We start from the raw sequence: 20998 nt of genomic DNA, 5'->3' as shown, positions 1-20998 counted from the left end.
ATCCACACAAGTACGCACGCAAGTCAAAAACCTGAGCTTCAGGCCTAACGTCACATCTTTCCCCACCTTCCATCACTCTACCTTTACTGAATTGAACACCACCATTTATTTTACCTCCTTATTGTCTCTGGAATCGTCCCAATTTCTCATTATCCTCCACCACTTGTTTAGACCATGCTCCCATGATCTTTCCTCTAGATTACTGCAGCAACATCCTAACGGCAGGAAGGATAAGAGCCACACTGCTCACACCTCAGCCTCTTCTTTACACTGCAGGCAAAGGGATATTTTTAGAAGGCAAATCTTAAGATGGCATCTACCTGCTTAAATGCACAGTGGTTTCCCAAAGCTTTCATAGTAAAGCTGGGAATCCTTAACTTGGTCTAGAAGCTCTGCATACCTCTCTCAGTCTGAGTTCACACGGCTCTCCTCTGTCCTTGCATGCTGAACAGGGTCCCTTCTTATGCTGTAACAAATGCTCCGTGTTCCTCCCAACTCCAGGTCTCTACACCTGTTGTTTCTTCTGTCTCCTCCCCAAATTCTTCCTGTTAATTACTGCTCATCATTCAGGATTCTGCTCAAACAACACTCTTTCAGGCAAGTCTTCCTGATATCATAGAACAGATCAGGGCCCCTGAGAGTATGTTTATTGATTCTCTCATTCATTCAACAGTTATCGAGCATCAGGGTATTCCAGGCACTCTTCTTGGTACGTGAGCTATATCACTGGACATGAAGACAAGACCTCTGCTCACATGAGCTTACGATATAGTTGGAGGAAGAAATAATGCACAAATAAATGAACAAGGAGCCACCAGGAGGTGATAAGCTCAGTGATAGAAATAGTGGGTGAGGCGTTAGACCTCTCTGAGAAGATGACATCTAAACTTAGATCTGAGTGTCAAGAAGGAGCCCATGGTATGAAATTCCAAGGGAAGAACATTTCCAGCAGAGGTTCTAGTGGTGGAAGGAAGGCTCTAGAGAGTAGAAAGATGGTAGAATGCAAAAGTGAAGGGGATTAGGTTCTGTAGAAGAGATCTCCAGGGGCAGGATTCTGCAGGTCAGGGTAAGGTGTTTGAATTATATTCAAAGTACAATGAGAAGGTACTAAAGTGCTTTAAGCAGAGAAAGGATTTGCCCTTATTACATCTCCAAAAGATCACTCTGGCTGCTGTGTGTGAAGGATTTTAGGTGTCCAAGTCTCTAAGTACAGCTATCAGACAGGGGCTACTGCAGTAGGCCAGGTGGCTTGGACTGGGAGAGCAGCCATGGGGTTGGAGGAAGACAAATAGAGGATGTCAGCTGGAAGCAGAAATAAGAAAAATTGCTGTCAGATTGGATATAGGAGATAAAGGGAAAAGAAGACTCAGGGATGATTTCTTTATTGAGCAACGAGGTGAATGGTGGTAGCAATTATTGAGATAGGGGATGCTGAGTAAGAGCAGGTTTGGAGATGGGGAAAGCAAGAGCTCTGTTTTAGGCATTTGAGATATATGTTAGATGGCCAACTGGATGTATCAGGTAGGCTGTGGCTTCTAAGAATCTGGAATCCCAGTGACAGGTGATGTCTGGAGTCACAAATTGGAAAGCCATCAGCATATAGATACTATGAAAGCCATAAGCCTAGAGAGAACAGTGAAGCGCGACCAAGATTGAGCCTTGGGACATTCAGGGTGGAGTTGAGGACAAGGGACTAGGAAAGAATGCTAAAAGGAGCAGCCAGTGAAAGAGGACAAACAAAGGGTGTACTGTCAAGACGGCCAAGAGTAAAAATGATCCCATCAATTTAATTCTGCATAGGGTGTTCTGTTACTGTTACACGTTCAGCAAAAAAAAAAAAAAAAAAAATCTAAACAACCCTTCTTTAATATATTTGACAAAAATATGAATCCTGCTTTAGCTATCAAAATTAAGTTTATTTCTCCTTCCAAGAGGAGAAATCTCTCCCTTTGAGTAACAAATCTCATTCTTCTTAGTAAATGCACAGAGTATTAGATTTTCCCCTGGCTCCCAGCCTGAGTTCTGGTTAATTCCTTCCTCTTTTCTTTTTAGATTTCAAACACTGATCAGGTAAAAGGTGACTTTAAAACATCTGAAAATAACAAATTTATGTCTGAGGATCATGGTCAAATATATTCACAAGAACATGTGGACACATCAAACATGGAAAGTAGAAGCTGGGATACCCAGTATGTAGTTGATAATTTTATACCTTTCCACTGAATATGTATGTGTCTATAGTTTAAAAAGCCCGGGAATCTTCAAAAGAAATGAAGTTTGGGAGAGCAGGGAGTAAGGGGAGATAATTAAAAGATAAATAATTTGTGTTATCAAGGTGTTTTCAACCCTGGGGTATGTGTTTTGCACGAACTGGTGTGTGTGTGTCAAGCTCCAGCATGCTCATCTGGGGTAGCAGAGGTTTGCCTCAAAACATTCATCAAAACACAGGCTGCATTCCATTTCCACAGCCCGATATCAAGATTGCCCAGAATTACATCTTTAGGCCATTAGACATCTAATGCAAAGCCATCAAGGCTTTCAGCTTTCCCCGGGGACCCCTTGAGAGGAATTTCTGCCGAGAGCCGGCAACTCAGACGCGATGCCTGTCAAGAATGAACCGTGGTACAAGCTTCAGGGAGGGCTTCCGTTGTCAAAACAATAATAGCTGTAATTTTCTCTCCCTCTATTTACAGGAAACAAACTCTTCCTTCCTGTCCTCTATTTTCTGTAGCAGAAAATAGACAAGCCTAGCAGATGTCCAGGGATGGCGGAGGAGTACGCTGGGCTGCAGCTTCCTTGGAGAGCAAACAAGCGCTCAACGGAGACTTGCGGGTGGGGCGTGAGGGGTGAGGGGTGAAGGGAAGAGGGGGGCAGGAAGGTGGTGCAGTATTGCATCCTGATTCCTAATGCGGGCAGCACCCCTTGCCTTCTTTCTCTCCCTCCATCTGCCTTTGTCTCTTTCCAGTTCTTTCCTACCACTGCGAGACCTAGGAACTAAATATGGCCACGGAAATCTCCAATCGTCGCAGTATTTTTATTTTTATTTTATTTATTTTTTTCAGTCACAGTATTTTTAAACTCTTGTGGCCTCCTGTTTGCAGACTCATGTGACTCACATGAACTGGATCCCAAGAGTTTCTCATGGGAATCCAGGATGCTCTGCTGGCTGGGGTTGCTGGTGTTTTGGGCCCTTGTTAATGTAGCCCTTGGGGTTTCATTTCACATCTTCAAGACTTGGGAAGCAGCAGACCCTGTGGATGCACCAAGAATGTGCCAGGGAGGCCATCTCCACGGTGCCTCGCAAGGACGGCCACCCTGGGCCTGTGAAGCATTGCTGGCTGCGTGGATCGGCCAGCTCGGGCCAAGGGCTGAACTGCAGGGCATCTTAATGCAAACTTGGGCGCTAGCAAGAAAGATTTAGCTCTCACAAGTTTCTAAGGGCCCTTTCATGTGGAAGTCCTTGTTGTCGTTGTGTTTTGTTTGGCTGTCCTTGTGTATTATCCAGCTTTAGTCAAGATATTCTGTAAATATGTGCCCCCACCCCTTCCCTTCAGCATTGCTCTTCCTAGTAACTGGTTATTTCTCTTTCTGATGCTCTTGCTGAGGTTCTTTTCTCCTCTGAAAAAAATGTTTCAAAATGTCCTGGAATAGAAAATATTTTCTTTTACTTGAGAAATATCTTTATTTTCAAGTAATTTCTTCACAAGAATTAAAGCTCATTTGAGGTTAAAATGAAAATAGGGGGGCCATTCACGTGTTTACTGAGAAAAATTACCTTTAAAACAATAACAGAGGGGGCTTCCCTGGTGGCACAGTGGTTGAGAATCCGCCTGTCAATGCAGGGGACATGGGTTCGAGCCCCGGTCCGAGAAGATCCTACATGCCACGGAGCAACTAAGCCCAGGCACCACAACTACTGAGCCTGTGCTCTAGAGCCCACGAGGCACAACTACTGAGCCCATGTGCCACAACTACAAAAGCCCATGAGCCACAACTACTGAAGCCCGTGCACCTAGAGCCTCTGCTCCGCAACAAGAGAGGCCACCTCAACGAGAAGCCCGTGCACCGCAACGAAGAGTAGCCCCCGCTCGCCACAACTAGAGAAAGCCTGCGTGCAGCAACGAAGACCAAACGCAGCCAAAAATAAATAAATAAAATGAATAAATTTATTTTAAAAAAAATAATAGAAAAATGAAATTGTCACTGGGTGTAGTTTCTTGCAGGAATACTGAGTGTAGTTAGTTGTCTAAGTTATGCATGATGTAACTCTAGGTGTCACCATTCACACTATAGATTTAATTTAATATCATGATTTCCTAGCAAGTGTCAGTGAAGTTTGGGGAAGGAGGGGTGTTTTTTGTTGGTTTGTTTGTTTTGTACAAAGGGACCATAATGGACCAGCAGTATCCTCTTTTTCTCGTATTGCACTTTACCTATTATAATCATTACTATTTACCAAGGACTAGCAGACATTAGTTTAAGTATGTATTATGCTGGTAATCTAGCTCTGGAAAAAAAAAAAAGCCCTGAACTGCAGTGTTTGTCGATTTCCATAGTGTAAATATTCCCTTCACAGCATAGTTCAAGCTGCCAAAGTTCTTGAAAGTGAATATGGAATAGAGAAATGATCACAAGTGGCTTTCCTGAGCCAGTACAAGTCAGCTCCAGGATACTGATGGTACTAAGTATTAACTGGTACCAACTGCTTTGAGTATTAACAAGTGTTAGTTACTCTATCGAGTGATACTATTATCACACACTCTCATACCGATAAGGAAACTGAGGCATGGGGAAGTTATGTTCCTTTGCCAAAAGTGACAAAACCAGTAAGCAGTGGAACCAGGCTTTGAGCCCAGGCAGCCTAACACCGGAGTCCACACACTTAACCCCTGTACCATTCTGCAGGCTGTCGTGTGGGTGTTCAGTAAATGATTTCTGAATGATGAAATATTGATTTCAAGAAGTTTATACTCCTTTAGGTATTGTATCAGTCAGAGTTCCACCAGAGAAAGAACCACTACTATACATGTATATACATATGTTAAGAGATTTACTGCAGTGAATTGGCTTACGTGATTGTGAGGGCTGGATAGGCAAGTCAGAAATCTGCAGGGCAGGTCATCAGGAAGGGCAGGCTAGAAACTCTGGGGCAGGAGCTGACACTGTAGTCCACAGGTAGACTGTCTTCCTCACGGAAACATCAGTTCTTCTTTTAAGGCCTTGCAAATGGTTGGATCAGAAGCCCTCAGATTATCTAGGATAATCTTCCTTACGTAAAGCAAACTGATTATAGACTTTAATCACACCAAAAAAAAATCTTCACAGCAATGTCTATGTGTTTGATTGAATAACTGGGGACTATGGCCTAGCTAAATTGACACATAAGGTATTAAGACTTGAATTGTGTTCCCCCCATAAGTAATGCTGAAGTTCTAACCCATGGTATCTGTGAAAGTGACCTTACTTGGAAACAGCATCTTTGCAGATGTGATCAAGTTAAGATGAGGTCATACTGGAGTAGGGTGACCTTTAATTGGATATGACTGGTGTTCTTATAAGAGGGGGATGGAAGTTGGACACAGACACGCAGGAAGAATGCCGTATGGCAATGGAGTCAGATGTATTTACAAGCCAAGGAACGTCAAGGATTACTGGAAACCAGAAGTTAGGAAGAAGCAAAAAGGATCCTTCACTGGCACCTTCAGCAAGAGCGTGGCCCTGCCAACACCTTGATTTTGAACTTCTAACCTCCAGAACTGTGAGACAATGAAGTTCTGTTGTTTTAAGCCAGTTTGTGGTATTTTTTATGGCAGCCCAAGGAAACTAAGCAGAGAATCTTAAACATGACACTAAATCATAATAAATTTAAATAATGTCTACATCACCAACATTTAAAACTTCACTTCCATTAAAAAAGTAGTACATTTACCATGATTTTCTTGTGGTCTCCTCAGCAGGCATCCTTGTGGATCCTTTCAAGTTTGGCGTGTGTCTATAAACTAATTTGAATAGCTTTTATTTAATCAAATGTAGGCAGGAATTTACACACATTCCTATCAAAGCAATCACTTAAAATATTTTACCAAAGCCAGTGTGATTGATATTGTAAAAGCATCTTTTGTAGTGCATTGAAGTAAATATTTATGGATGAATGGGGAATACATTCATTTATTGCTTTCAGGGCCAGTTATTCATTCTTTGGATTTCTATTAGTGTTAACAATTCTTTTTAAGACTAAATAGGTTTTGGGGGATAGTTACAATCAGTGTCAGATGTGATGGAAAATTAAAATAGGTTTGATTACTTTTTGCCTGTAGCCTATAAACTGTCTTCCCAAACAGAAGAACCAAGAATATTTTCAGCAATCTCAGAGTAGCATTAGAATAAATTTTAGAAATGTCTCACAAGGTGACAGCTTTGAAAGTCAACAGTTCTTTTGATATGTAAATTTAGCATAGCAGTTTGTGCTTTTTTTTTTCAGTTCATCCTGCAATTTTATAATCACATCTGTAATGTCATTGCAGCAGGCCAAATGAATTATCAGACTATTTGATGTGATCCAGTTAAAGACATTTTACCTAGAGAGTTCTATATGGTTGTGCAAGACTGAATTCGATTAATTCCAAATCTCCAGATTCATTCACACACAGACATTAATTGTAACATTGGAATTTTTTCCATGTATATAGCAACTGAATTTCCATCCTATATGTTTGACGCCTTCCATTATATATAATCAGCTTTATTGAGTACTTGCTGCTATCATCCCCATTTATTACATATGACAAATAAGCACAGCTATGTGAAGTAACTTTCCCTGATCACACAGCTAGTAAGTGGCAGATCTAGGATTTGATCCTAGGCAGTTTGACCACAGAGCCTGTTCTTTTAACCTTCTTGGTATGTGAATAGCGTGAAAATCACATTCAGCAAAATTTAAAACACTGCATGTGTTCGTTTAAAGATAGTTTTCAGCCGTTAGCCTTAAACCTATAATGGTTATGGAGACATTAGTTGGTGAGTAAAGTGTATATAAGTTGGAAAAAGTGAAAACAGCTTCACATACTCCTCAATATTTCATCTTAACTGAGTGCCTAGTAGGTGCTGCCTGCAACTATAGTAACACACTGGATCAAGGCCAAGTGCAGCAGCAAATTGCTAGGTCATATTCTGAAGAGGTGCTGCCTCCTACTGAGGCTCCTGGATGGGATAATTTCAGGGCACCAAGTATCCTTTACAGGCGGCAATGCAGGGCCCTGTAGCCTTAGTCTGTGTGGATGGCACCTGGGTACCCTTTCTCCAGCTAAGTCTTCTTGGACTCACGACTCATTCACTGTGTTCAGAAGGAAGTTAGTTAAGCTGCAGGACTACTGAAGAAATGGTTACTTTGTATATTGAGATACGTTGTGGTCACAGACACGGTCTGGTAATCATTTCTGTTTGTATGTTTCTTTGATTCAGGAGATCAGGTTATCAAACATTTTATTTCAGAAAAGGAGGGGTAAAAGAAAGCCATGGCAAAAATCTACAATCTATCTTATTTTAGGTCATTAGACATTTAGCTGACTCTCCATATTTGATCCCTTATTATCTTATTTGCTTCAGAAACATACCACAGCACAGGGATGATACTAGAAACATTTGGACATATTTCAAATTGAATTATCATCATTCCTTTTATTTGAATACACCATGAGAAAATTGAGCTCCAAAATGCTCCTCCTGGGTATGCCTTGACAAAGGGCATTCTTGTTTCCCTGCAGCCAAGAGGCCTGTGAGAAAGGGCAAGAAGTGTCTGCTCTATTTTCAGGAGGACTCCACTGCAAGAGTGGGTTTTCTCATGGCTGTCAGTTGACAAGGGAATTCCATGGGTCAAGCCTATAGTTAAATCAATTGCGTGCCTATATGGGAAAAACTCCGGCTTATCAAACTTTCCAGTGTAAATGCAGGAGTCTGGACTCTCTCACATACTTCAGGTATTCAAATTATTTGAAAATGTATTTTAAGATTATGTCCACTAAATCTTTTGAGCCCTGCTAGGAATAAATCAACCGCATGCCTTTCTAAGACACTAAAAAATTAGTTACCACCCAGCCTGCATCTCTACCTGTTGTGGTCCATGCCTTTTAGATCCACAGTCCTTCTTCCAAATGTTACTTTTAGCTTCCATACTTAGAATGAAGGCAATTCTTGGACTGCTCCTGGGTGACATGATCGTACGGTGTTGAAATGTCCTGTTTTGTGACCAAATTTCCATTTTGTCTTAGAATGATCAACTTGCAATTTTAAAGTTATTTAAAAGAAGATAACTGCTTGGGCTGAATTAACTGGCTTATTTAATCCAATCACACTTTTGAATAATCTAGTGTCGATTTAATCCAGTCACTTACCCCCTCAAAAACTGTCTACTGAATAATCACGTATCTTAGTCTGATAAACTCTCACTTTTTTCCCTACAGGAGCCCATTGCTCTAGATAAATCCATTAATTGATGGGCATCAAACATGATAGTGATCATCTGGTCTCTGTGTATTACCCAAATTCAAACTGCCATCTGTCCCCCATTTCCCTGTGCAGCGAGTGAATTAAGGAACCAAAGGCCCCAACTCTCCATCACTGAGGTGTGCTAAACTTTGTTAAGAATTTTTATTGTAGGATGTGTGTAGGTTAGGATTAAGTTCTGCTGCTAATATCAGAGAGCCGTCTAGAATGGACTGAACAGTTTAAGGGTCCATTAATTTACATTTTAAAAGTCCAGGGCTTCCCTGGCGGCGCAGCGGTTGAGAGTCCGCCTGCCGATGCAGGGGACACGGGTTCGTGCCCCGGTCCGGGAGGATCCCACATGCCGCGGAGCGGCTGGGCCCGTGAGCCATGGCCGCTGAGCCTGCGCTCCACAACGGGCGAGGCCACAATGGTGAGAGGCCCGCGTACCAAAAAAAAAAAAAAAAGTCCAGCGGTATTTGGTACAAGGCTGGTGGGGTTACCCTATAAAATATATCAGGGCACCAGGCTCCTTTTCTTCTGCTGCTTTGCCCCCCATTCTCAGGGTCATAAGAGGGCTGATAAAGTTACAGCCATTCACTTCACATTAGAGGAAACAATAAGCAGAGAAGGGGTGCACCTCCCTTCTAAAGAGCCTTCTGTAAGTACTCTAGAGATTTCTACCTCCATCTCATTACCCTGAATATGGCCACATGGTCATGCCAAGGAGGCTGCGAAATGCAGTTTTTCAGCTGAACACACTCAGGGTTCTGTTATAAATGAAAAGAGGGGAAACAGATATTAGAGGCAATGAACAGTTCCTGCCATAGTTAATATTAAAACTGATGTTATAGAAGAAAAATTTCTCACTCATTCAAAATTCAGTAAGCAAATATTTATTGATTAATACACTGACCTAGGCACTGAGATCAAAGACCAAAATGACACACTTCCTGCCTTCAGGATACCACAGTTTAATGGAGAAGATATTCCTGTTCATGTTCACAGGTGATCACATAACAGAAGTAGGTATAGCTTTCTATGAGAACAACTAGGCTAAGCTCCCTACTCAGGCAAGGGGGAGGGAAAGGAAGAAGGCTTTATGGAAACCATAAAAGAAAACATTTGGAAAGGGAGAAGTAATCAGTGACAATATGTTGGGCCGAGGTCAAATAAGATAAAGACAGAAAATATGTTCATCAGGCTTATTAACAAAGGAGGTCTTTAATGAGCTGAGGGAACACTATTTCAGAGGAGTGGAGGGAAGAAAATCCAGTGAGGTACGGAGTAAATTGTTAATGATGAAATAGAGAGAGAAAATATGGAAAACTCTTTAAGAAACTTAGCTATAAAGGGGAAAAGGGGGAAAATGGCAGCAAAGAGTTCTAGGGTACAGAGAGGTTTTTTAAGGATAGGAAAACATAAGAGTATTTTAATACTACCAAAGAGAGATAGAGAGAGAGAGAGAGAGAGAGAGAGAGAAAGAGCGAGAGAGAGAGGGAGGGAGAGAGAGAGAGAGAGAGAGAGAGAGGGAGGGAGAGAGAGAATGGGATCTTATTATCTAAAATGGTGAAAAGTAAAATCCAATGCCAAGGCAGGTGATATATAAGAAGATGGTCATATAACTGAGGAACATGTCTGGAGAGGATCTCTACATTTTCTGTGAAGTAGAATTCACAGTGCTGAGATATGGACTGATAGTCAAGGAGAAGAATGGTACCTCTTAAAATAGCTATTACTGGCAATGAGAACAACAGGGATGGGTGAGGGGAGAGAAGGAGGAAGAGTGGGACATACTGTGAAAGTCCCTTCTCCCACCTTTCCAGCCATCCAGATGCCCACCACAGAGACAATTACTCTTATTCCTTTCTCACTTATTTTTCCAGAGTATTCTACAGCAATACTAGCAAATATCTATATTTGGCCCTCCCCCCTTTTTACACAATCCTACGTACTGTACAAATATTCACGCTGCTTTGGATAACTTAAATATACACAGGTGTCCTACTCTTCCCAAATCTCCGATCCATCATTAATTCCTTTTCATTTGCTCACAAACAAGATGACCACATTTCAGAGATGTTAACTGTCTTGGTCAAGATCCACAGCTGTTAAGTAGCAAAACAGGAAAATGGGTTCCAGAATCCAGTATGGATCTGGTATTAAACTTGCAACTGTTCCCCCAACAAGAAATTAAATACAAAAAAAAAAAAAAGTTTGGAAATTTAACATCAAAATGAGTGACATGAATGCTCCAACTATACTATAATCATCATGAAATGTCCTAGTGTTCTGTTCTATTTCACTTTATTTTTGGTTGGTTGGTTTGTTTGTTTTGCGGTACGCGGGCATGTCACTGTTGTGGCCTCTCCCGTTGCGGAGCACAGGCTCCGGAAACGCAGGCTCAGCGGCCATGGCTCACGAGCCCAGCCGCTCCGCGGCATGTGGGATCTTCCCGGACCGGGGCACGAACCCGTGTGCCCTGCATCGGCAGGCGGACTCTCAAGCACTGCGCCACCAGGGAAGCCCCTATTTCACTTTTAAAATTGTATGAAAGACCAATTGACAGCACAACCAGAAGATTCCAGTTATGCATGGCTTTCAAAGCCACTTTGCTCTGTTTTTTGGAAAGGTAGCTTTCATGTGCTCTTTCAGAATTTCTCCTTCCAGTTTAATGTGAGGCACTGCCTGTCCATTTTTAGGTTACTTTCCCCCTCTAATTTTCGTTTCAACCTTACTTAATTACCTACTCCAACTGACCAATTACCTTCCTCATAAGCTCTATCTCGAGTCTCTACACTTGGAACTGCCCCTAATGGTGTCTCATTTAAATAACTTCTTTATCTTTCAAAACTCATATCTGAAACTCAGATTCATTCATTGGTTCACTCACAAGTACCTACTAAGTGCCTGTTGTGACCCAGAAAGTGTCAGCCCAGAAGATATGAGGGATCACAAGATAGGTGAGGGATCTGCCCTCAGGAACTTAGAGTCTAGTGTGGAACATAGACAATAAATAAATATATTAACTAGACATTGTTTTGGGTTCTATAAAATAAGTTAACTAGGTTTTGGAATGGACCATTACAGGAGCAACCCATTTTAGATTGTTAGAGAGAGATGGTATTTAAGTTGAAGACTCAGGGTAAGGAGGAGCCAACCATATGAAGAACAAGGGAAGGAAAAGTAAATATTACAGCCCTGAAGGAGGAAAGAGGCCTGGCCCTTCTGGGAACTGACAAAAGGCCATTGTTGGTGATGGGTGATGGGCAAGGGGACAGGTAAGAAGTACAAAAGGAAGAGGCTGGAGAGGTGAGGCAGGAACTTCATTCTAAGGATAATGGAGAATAATTTTAAAAGATTAGGCAGGACAAAAGGGAGATGTTTTAAAACATCTGATTTTGTTTTTAAACAATAACTTTGGCTACTTTGTAAAGAATGGATCAGAGGAGACAAGTGTGAAAACAATGGAGGATCTGATGGAGGTTAGGGCAGTCTGTATACTAGACTATGGTGGTGTCAAGTAGGAATATGGCCATGGAAGGGAGGTGGAATCAACAGGACTTGCTGGTGAATTTGGCAGGTGTCATTCTTGGTAACGGGGTTTCCATTCTGGTAACTGAGTGGATGGGGGACTGTAATTCACCTACACAGACCCTTTGTAAGGATAACAAAGATGCCTTTTAAAGCAGACACAACCCCTTTGGTGCTCAGCTTGCTGGACAGATGTCACCTTTGACAAAGAAAGATGGCTCTTTACATCCAGGCAGAAGCAACTGGATGCATACAGGGTTTCAAGAAGAAGGTAGTGCTCAACTGTGTTAAACACTGTTGAAAAGGTGAGTTAGATGAGGCCAAAACAGCATCCGTTGGTTTTGACACCAAGAAGGTGACCAGTGACTTTTGCCAGAGTGGATTCAGAAGACTGGCTTAGGACAAAAGGCAGATAGAAGGAAGTGGAAAGTAAATAGATGAGGAAAGGAGCTACCGTGGATGGAACACTCTAGAAATTTTTCTCTGCAGATCAGAGAAATGGGCAGTAGCTGAAAGCGTATGTAGAGCGACTTAAGGTGCTTCTTCTAAAGACTGGAGTTACCTGAGCAGTCTCAGTGCAATGGGGCTTATCCCACACTCCTTCTGGGAAGCCTCACATGACCGTCTGTGCCCAGGTTACATCCATGTTCTGTGTGCTCCCAATGCAAATTGAGCATGCGTCCCCCTCGGATGTGCCACACTGGGCCGCGGTTGTTCTGAACATACCAGTATTTTCAGGCTTCTGACAGTCACGTGGGAGAAGTCCTTCCCTGGGAGTGGACAACTGGTTAGGTCCCCACTTACTTGTCCTGAGCTCACCACCTTCATAGATCATCTGTGATCATTTTTAGGGAAATCTCTATATTTAGTTCAAAAGATAAGAAGGTAAACAGCCTTTTGTTTAGAAGTAGACTACCCCCTCCCTCCCCAAACACACTCAATCTGATACTGGACTTGCTGTGAAAAAGAAAAACATCCTCTTGGAAATTGTTCTTCAAAATAGAAAACACTGCTCTGGCTGGAAGGTGACATTGTTGGCACACACACTACATTACATTCTGTTGGAGATTTTCAATGTGCACAGGATGTGGTTGCGAGGAGCGAGCCCATCCCTGTATAGACCTGAACAAGTGTGTGTGTTTTTAACTCCAAGGACATCCAGAGTTTGCATTTCCTTGCTGGGTTTGTTCGCTCTGAGAATGGGTCCCTGTCCCTACTTTCTGTATGCCTGGTGCATCCCCCTTTCTCTTTCTCTCAGCAGCAGCAGAAGCAGCATCTTGGCAGGACTCTGTGAGGTTCACCCTGTCAGGAAGCAAAGCACCCACACAGTCCTTGGCTTGTTTCTAAGGCAACGGGTAATAAGGACATAGGTCGAGTCTGGCTTCTTGCCAGCTGAGTGCACTCACTGTCAGAGTGTGCTGGGGTCCCGGGAGGGATTTCAGAAGGAAGGGCTGCCTGTCAGTTCTGAGGAAATGGTACCAAACAAATAAACTGCTCCCGGGCCCCTGGTTCAGCCCATTGTGCTGAGTTACCACTCCAACAGCTAATTCTTCTGTCCTCTTGCCATTGATTGGCAAGCTTAACGCCAGAAGCCGCTGAGAGCAGACGTGGCCACAGAGGCAGCTCTGTGCTGGCAAGAGGGCGTCAGGGAGCTCCAAGTACCTCTCCATCCTCATGGCTTGAGTTACATGACTTCCTCCTCTGGGGCTACAGACAGGTCATGAGGGATAAAATTATCAGCCCAGGAAAGAGAAGATTTTTATAGCTTCTGCTACTTTTACAAAAATAGATAAAAGGAAGGATTGTTTTTTCCATCCTTTGCAGCCTGTAAACTTCCTTAGCACTGTGCATAACTTGCTCCTTCTTCCAGAAACAGGGAGGCCAGTGGGACACTCTGTGTTCAGGCTATTGGGTGCCTTGTGCGTGATGCTTGCAAGGCAGAGCTCTCCAGTTTAGAGAGTTATTGCCCTGCAGCATCCCCTTCCTCTCTCCTTTCCTTCCTTCCCTCCTTCCTGCCTTCCCTCCTTTCCCTTTTCTTTCTTTCAGCTTTGTGACTTATAATTTGCATACCATAATTCACCTGTTTTAAGTATAAGTTACAGAGTTGTGCAACCATCACTACAATCCAATTTTAGAACACTTTTATCACCAGCTCCCAACACCTCTTTCTTTTATCAACCAATCCCCATTCCCAACTCCAGGAAACTATTAATCTACTTTCTGTCTCATGGATTTGCCTTTACTGAACATTTCATGTAAATGGAATCATACATACATTTTTTTGCTTGTTCGTGTCTGACTTCTTTCACCTAAGCTGCCCTTTTGAAGTTTTTTCTATGTTGTAGCATATGTGAGTACTCTGTTTCATTTTGTTTTTTTTTTTAATTACTGAATAGTATTCCACTGCATGGACATACCACATTTTGTTTAACCATTCATCAGTTAATTGACTTTTGATTGATTTTACTTTTTGACTAATATGAATAGTGCTATTACGCACATTTGCATACAAGTATTTACGGGGAAATATGTTTTCATTTGTCCTGAGTCAATATCTGGGAGTGGAGTTGCTGGGTCACATGGTAAATTTGTGTTTAACATTTTAGAAACTGCCAAGCACAAATATATGCTTCCATCAGCAGTGGATGAGAATTACAGTTTCTCCTCATGCTGACCAGCACTTGTTATTGTCTGTCTTTTGTATTACAGCCATCCTGGCAGGTGTGAAATGACACTGCAGCTGGATTAGGAAAGCTGGATTTAGGATACTGAGTTTTCCTGGTTGTCAAGGTATTATCTACGTTCTCCTAGCTTGGCGGGAGACAGTCTGAGATAAGGAGGCCAAACAAAATGAGTAGAAAATGATGACTAATAACACTGGTTAGAGTTTTAAAAGAAAAATATTCTAAAAAGAAGTATTCCTTTTATGGACCCTTTTATGGATCAATAGTAATGAAAAATTCATTACGCACTTTAATTCTCCTAAATAAAAAGAAGAACCATTTTGTCACATCTACCTTCTTGCTTGGCAGATATGCCAAGATTTAAGCAACGTCTGAAATGTAGAACTTTGACTTGTGGGATCTGATTCTATTTTGGGGTAGATAGTGTCAGAATTGAGTTGAATTATAGGACACCCAGCTGATGTTCAAAGCGTTGCCTGGTGGTATGAGGAACACTGCCCCCAATGACACACACACTGGTTCCTGAACCCTTTTTAGGGCCACTTGGGTTTGCAGCATCTTCCGGTTATGATGCATTTTGAAGCAGGAGGTCTAGATTTTGTCTTACATCAGACTTCACATAAACACATTAAGCCAAAAAGAGCATTTCTAGGGGAACTTCACACTTTGGAAGTATTGCTTGACTAGTTCACATGGAGGCACGTGTGTTTTTACTTTACTTGTATTAAATAAAAGGTAATAGCTGGTTCTACTTTGGGATTTAAGAAGATGCTTTTGCGTATAGACCATATTATAAACCCCTGTTACCTGGGCTTCGTTAGTTCGTTTGGCTCTGCATAGAGCTGCTAAGCCCAATATTCCAACGTTAGCTGATCTCAGTACTTCCATGGCTACGGACTACACAAATGCGTACCCTTGGTTAGAAGTAGGTGTGGCGGGATGCATGCCAGGGTCAGCACTGGAAGGAGAGCTTGGGAAACAGAGGTGACTGTTCCTTTGGTGCTTCAAAATGTCCTTTATTTTACTTTAAGTAGGTTATTCATCAAAGAATAGTGTCAAAACACTACTGAGTACTTCATGGGCACTTAATGGATATTTTCAAGGCTGCATCAATTAAGCAGGCAACTCATCATTCTGCTCATCTTTCCTAGGGTATAGAAAGAGGAGATAGAAAGAGACAAGATATGTGGACAAATTACCAGCAATGTATAATAAATTGCCCAAGACTGATACAAACAAGTGTTAGGTTTCTTGAGAAAGGAAACATAATTTTTTCTCTGAGAAGTTGGGGAAGTATTCATAGTAAAAGGAATACTTGGTAAAGTTTCAACAGAGAGGCAAGAGGTGTCTTGGATAGGGCACATGGTACAGAGGCAGGAAAAAAAACGAGGTATTTTTAGGGAATTTTTTTTTTTTTTTGCGGTATGCGGGCCTCTCACTGTTGTGGCCTCTCCCGTTGCGGAGCACAGGCTCCGGACGTGCAGACTCAGGGGCCATGGCTCACGGGCCCAGCCGCTCCGCGGCATGTGGGATCCTCCCGGACCAGGGCACGAACCCACGTCCCCCTGCATCGGCAGGCGGACTCTCAACCACTGCGCCACCAGGGAAGCCCTTTAGGGAATTTTTGATGGATTATTTTGACCAAAGCAAAGAGTTTGAATAGAGAGGAGGCAAATAATGTTGGTAAATAAAGGTCTTGAATGTCCCACCAAGGAGTTGCGCAGTTTGCTATAGAGAATAAGGAGGCATCTAATATCACTGGGAGGATGAGCATATGATAATATGGTAGCAGCGTGTGCCCTGGACTGGGGGGCAGGAGATCTGGAGAGTGAGAGACTGCAGATTCTGGCTAAGGTCCAGGAGGGGAAGAGAGATCACTGCCTAAGCTAGGACCATGTCTGTGAAAACATCAAGGAAAAGACCACCACAGTGAAAGATGGTGCAAAGGCAGAAGGGAAAGGATTTCATAGCTGGCAGGATGTTCCAGGCAGGGTAGAGGGCAGTCAAGAGGCTCTCAGATCTGCAAACCTAGATGAGATGGTAATTCGTTTAACCTAATAAGTAAGTTGAGCAGAGAAACCAGTGACAGGAGAGAAAATACCAAGTTCAGTTTTTGATGTGTATTCTAAGGGACTAGAAGAGGAAATTTCAGCAGGCATTTGGAAATGCGTTTGCCTGGTACAAATTAAGCATCTTTTTTTTTTTTTTTTTTTTTTAATTAAATTTCCTTCACGCAGGGCCCTTCCCTTCCCGCCCAGGAGAAGTGAGCATGAGTCACACCGTGAAAAGCTCCTGCCTGGAGGAAACTCTGCAGATTCCACTTCTGCGGGGCCAACTGCTTCCTTGCAGCAGGACAAATGAGGTCGTTTGAAACTTCCCAACACAATGCATTCGTCTCTGCCAGGTAGGAGGAAGACGGCCAGTCCCGAGGCCGGTGAAGTGTCTCCTGGCGCGGACGCTTTATCGTTTTCTCGCTCTCATCGACATCCCTGCCGCTTTCCGGTCCCACGGGACAGCTCCAAGCCTCCCCCCTCGGGGCAAAAAATATAAAAGCCCCACTGCACGGACAGCCAGCTTCATTCATGCCACCAACAGACACTCTTGTAGCATATGTTGTTAAAATTTCGGGGAGCGCCAACCACCACGCCGGGCCTCCTGGCTTCGCACGGTGGGCGATTGGGATGCGCGCTGCGCCAGGGTTGCCCGAGGACGGGGGGCGGAGCCGCCCCGCCGAGCGGCCGGCCTCTCCCACAGAACAATGCATCTGTCACCCAGTGAATGATAGGGCAGCAAGGGCTGAAAGGGAGGCGCACGTCTGGCTAGTCTTCCCACCAGGCTGGCCTGTGTGCCTCGCACTGCTCTTGGGCAAAGAGCCAGCACCCGGGTCTTGGAAGGTTCTTGACAAGGATGTACCCAGTCAAGGAGGACCAACAGAAGAAAGGATCAGCCAGGGCTGCCTTCCGCCCCGACCTGAGTGAGGTCACTGCCTTCACCCCTCCAGGTCTTAGGTCTCCAGCTGCCCACAGCACCCCTTTCAGGAGAGGACGGAGAGCTTGAGGATTGATAAACCTTCCGACGGCTATGGGGGGAAGCCCGCCCGCGGTCACGCTGCCTGATGAGCGCTCAGGAATCCTGCTGTGGGCTATTCCTGGCTCCAGCCCTAACCCGCTCTCTAATCCGAGGCAGTCCTATCGCTCAATTTCCCCTTTTCATCAATACTCAGATGCTTTCTAGGACATAAGCCAGAAATGAGGCCGCAGAATATCAGTGACTCCCAGCACCTGCCGCAAGGCGAGTGAGTGTTCTGAGTGATCGATTTTAAAGGTCAAAATTCTGGTCGTGACTTTCAAACGTGGCTATGAGCACACATACTGTATACACATTCATATATATTCTAATGTGATTATTTCTCAAATAACATATATTTACTAATAACCTAGAGCCAGTCCTTCAGGATCTGGTCGAATGAATAAACAAGACACAAATAATTAATCAGAGCAATTCATTTAGGGATAGTCTTAAGATTAGTTATGCTTTTAAACAAGGTTCCTCTAATCTTATTTCTGCTTTTATTTTGTTTAAGTAACCCCAGGTGCACTTCAATTCTCTTGAACCAAGGTCGACCTCACAAATCCTTTGTTACTGGGGTCGTGATTAGGTTACACAGAAGCAGCTAACCTTTATCAATCAAGGCCACAAAATTGAGTTAGGGACAGAACTAGAATGGTCCACAGGGATCTGGATTTCCAATTCAGTATTTATTCATGACCTGATTCCACAACTAGATTATAATTTTCTAGAAGGCAAGGCTATGGCTTTTGTCTCTACTTCTTCTCAAAACTGAGAAATATGCCTGGCATACAACAGGTGCCGAATAACTATTTTTGCTGGGATGTCTCTAAAATTCCAGAAAGAAAAGGAGATGAACAAAAAGAAATAAGGACCTAGTTAACGTTACAAGGGGGAAAGAAACTCCATTACTCTATAAAATATAAATGCGGCTCAAAAAGAGGCAGGAGACACCTACATGCAGATAATAAGGTAAGAACTTTGGTTGTACTGGCACCTGGTATAATTCTGAGAGACGTTTCCACGGCCAGAAAAAAAAGTTGTGAGTGAGTACATACGAGCTGAGTTTTAAGAGAAAGGTAGTAGATGATGATTTTGGAAAAAATGTCTGGAAAAGAGAAAGAACTCCTGGCTTGATTTTGCAGTACTATTATTATAAGTAGGTCACAGATGAAAACGTCCTGTGTCCAGAGTATTCAGAAATCAAATGGTTGCCAGAAAAGGCAAAGGACTGCAACATCGTAAGTCAGATGAGTGAGACTCTTGACGTTTTGAGTCAGGAAAAGATAACTGTGAAGGAAACATGTATTAGAAGAAGCCAGAAAAGACGTTTGGCCAAAGAAATTTTTGGAGTGGAGAGAGCCAACGTATCAAATTCCTGTGGACATGAAGGAAGCAAATATCTTGGTATGAGGTGAATAGTCATCCAAAAATACATCCCATCTGGTGAGGATGGGCAAAATCAGTATGGAGAACCAGAGAATGAAAAAGGGCATAAAAGGACGACCACATTAAAGTTCCCTCCAAATGACCACTGTAGATACAGGAGGGAAAGACCCAAAGGTAAAAGACAGTGAAGTGGGAGGGCGGGTAGAAGTTGGAGGACAGAAATTCAAAGAAGCAAGGTCCCACCACTGCATTCCCATCAGATATTTCTTCTGAACAGGGACTCCCCGTGTACAACCTCATAATCCAGAGAGACTGAACTTAGGGATATATGACTACCCCTTTTCTTTTTTTTTTATTTTCACTAGAGAAGAGATGGAATTGAGTGGGGATACTGGGCGGGGCTGAAGGAGGAAATTCTCTTCTATTATGAGCATGAATTAAGATGATGTTGCTGCAAGCCCCCATCCATGTGCCTGCTCGACCTGGGCACATGTGAAGCCTGCAGCCTTTCAAGGAGTCCGGATTTCTTAATTTCAGCAGTCGGGGCTAAGGCAGCAATATCAGTGGCCGTGGGCTGCTGAGGGGACCTGTGCAAAACCACAGAATTTGCAGAATTGGGTTTTGTGCCCCTTTCATTTCTTTTTGCGAATGTCTCTCCCGTCTCTTGCTCCTTCCCTTGTCTCCCAGATACCCAGCAGCCCCTGCTGCTCTCAGAAACGAATGTATTTAGCTCACCTCACAAAGCCCCACTGAGTCCATCCATACAAATGAGCTCATTTGAGCCACACCTTAAAAAGGAATTTAAAATGTATACCGTTAGCACTCCTATGTTACAGGAAGGTTAAGTTATTTACTGCAAGGCCATTCAGGAAGAGACTGTCAGAGCTGAGACTGAACTCAAGTTCTCAGAAGTCTATCTCCCTTAGGTGCAGTTTGCATGGGGAATTCGCATTCCTCCTTTACACTGCTCCACACGGCCAAGGCAGATAATAAAGACAGATCAGTGTCATTGTGACATCTACTCTCCCGCTTTGCTCCCGTTTGCAAGATGCTCTCCATCCCTCCAGGGCTCAGTACAAACACTTGTTGGCTTCAAGCCTCAAGATGAGAGTGTGAGAAACTGTGAATTACAAATTGAACATGGAGGACATGTTGAAGTGGAAATGAGGAAGAAAGTCTGGCAGAGGGGGAAAGATAATGAAAGGCAGTGGTGCTGATTCCCTGGGGAGAAGGATTCTGCTTGAGGGTGAGTTTAAAGGCCTATCAGGCCTTGGAAAGGGGAGGATGGTGAGGTGAAATGCAGGCTTCCTCAGCCCAAGACCTGGGGGAAAGAAGAGAGGAAGGCAGAGCTGATGTGATGTATACCTGGATGATGGCCTCTGGGCTTGAGAGGAAGAAAGATTCCTTGTTCAGATCAGCAGCCTTGGTACCTAGCGCATCATCTGAAGTAGCAGATGCTCAATAAATATTTGTGGACACAAACCTTAACACATTTCCCAAGCAAAAACTAAAGCTGGGAAACGAAATGGGAATAAAGCAAAAAGGAATCTGTAATATGAGTTAGGGATGAATAATTAAAGACAAAAATATAATTAGGCTAGTGGTGAAAGTTATTTGTATTAAGAGACCAACCACTGGTGGTGTTGCATCTGAGGCTGTGAAAGCCAAAGGGAACAGAGAGACCGTTGAGAGCACCTGCTAATTTTATGACGGAAGAAAGTGGAAGAGAGAGAGGTTAACATCCTTCCAAAGCATAACTAGCTGGTTTAGTAGCAAAGAAAGGGCTTTACATCCGGGACTCCTTATTTAAAAGTTGAACATGAACTAAAAGGCCAACATCC

This window comes from Aethalodelphis obliquidens, unplaced genomic scaffold (genome assembly GCF_003676395.1).
Source record: "Aethalodelphis obliquidens isolate GAN/ISIS:26980383/991018 unplaced genomic scaffold, ASM367639v1 scaffold3, whole genome shotgun sequence".
Lineage (NCBI taxonomy): Eukaryota > Metazoa > Chordata > Mammalia > Artiodactyla > Delphinidae > Aethalodelphis > Aethalodelphis obliquidens.
The sequence above is the reverse complement of the archived record's forward strand: the minus strand, read 5'-3'. Positions refer to the sequence as shown.